This window comes from Tenrec ecaudatus, chromosome 2 (genome assembly GCF_050624435.1).
Source record: "Tenrec ecaudatus isolate mTenEca1 chromosome 2, mTenEca1.hap1, whole genome shotgun sequence".
NCBI classification, from domain to species: domain Eukaryota; kingdom Metazoa; phylum Chordata; class Mammalia; order Afrosoricida; family Tenrecidae; genus Tenrec; species Tenrec ecaudatus.
The window spans coordinates 166,309,560-166,310,689 of NC_134531.1; the positions used below are offsets into that span (position 1 = coordinate 166,309,560).

Below are 1,130 nucleotides of genomic sequence, written 5' to 3' on the forward strand. Positions count from 1 at the left end.
ACAATTGTTGGATTGCTTGTCAAGCCTACAAAAAAGTTTTCCAAACTGTATCCTAAAGAGTTGGAGCATTTTATATCCCCAGCAACAGTGTGTGGAATGCGCCCATAGTCACCAAACTTAAGATAACAAAATAAGACATGAGTCCCGGTGGAAGAGTGGGCTCCAAGGTAGACTGCTGATGGCAAGGGTAACAGTTAGAACTGTTAGAAAGATGAAGCTTCCTCTGCTCATAAAATTTTCAGCATTGAAAACCCAAAGGGGCATGTGAAATTTTCAGTTTTTAAAAATTTCACACCCCCTTTTCACTTTGCCAATTGGACTTATGTCTTTATTGGTCATTCAAGTGGGGCAAAAGAAATATCCTTTTTAAACTCAGGCAAACTGGGTGTTTGTCTTGGATCCTGTCAGAGGAAACAGGTTAAAAAAAATTTCAGTCATTTTTATAGATTTATAGAGGTATTTTGTTGTTATAATTGGAAAACCCTCTAATAATAATGTTGAATATCTTTTCATATATCTATTTGTCATTGTATATTTCTTTGTACAGGTGCTCATATGGAACCTGAGTATTAAAGAATAGACAGTCTTTGAGCAAAGGAATTTACTTGTTGTAAAATTAGGGCTGATGTGTGTCAGGCTGATATCTTTCACCATATATTTCAATCTAAATGCTGAACAACTTATCCGAAAATATGGACTATATGAAAAACGTAATATCAGGATTGGAAGATTAATGAGCAAATTGCAATACACAGATGACACAATCTTGAATCGCTTACTGATGAAGTTCACAGATGTTTGCCTCCAGTATGGGTCATGCCTTAACATAAAAAAAACCCCTCATAACTGGAGCAATAGACAGTATCATGATAAATGGAGAGAAGACTGAAGTTGTCAAGAATTTCCTTTTATATGGATCTATGATCAGCACCCATGGAAGTAACAGACAAGAAAGGAAGTGAAAGTATTGAATTGGGAAAATATGTTACAAATGATCTATTGAACGTGGTAAAGAGTAAAGATGTCTCTGCAGATCAAGAGTCTGCCTGACTCAGCCATTGGGTTTTCATCATGTTCTATGTGTGCCACAGCTGGACAGTGAAATAGGAGAACCAAAGGATAAGTACTGC

The 1,130-nt window shown here is 36.4% G+C and overlaps 1 non-coding gene across 1 annotated transcript; it reads left to right on the top strand.

Moving 5' to 3' along the window:
* Positions 1-292: 292 nt before the first annotated feature.
* LOC142441617 (small nucleolar RNA SNORA27) lies at positions 293-419 on the top strand. The gene has a single exon (XR_012782981.1). It is a non-coding gene; the product is annotated as a small nucleolar RNA SNORA27 (small nucleolar RNA).
* The last annotated feature ends 711 nt before the right edge of the window (positions 420-1,130 follow it).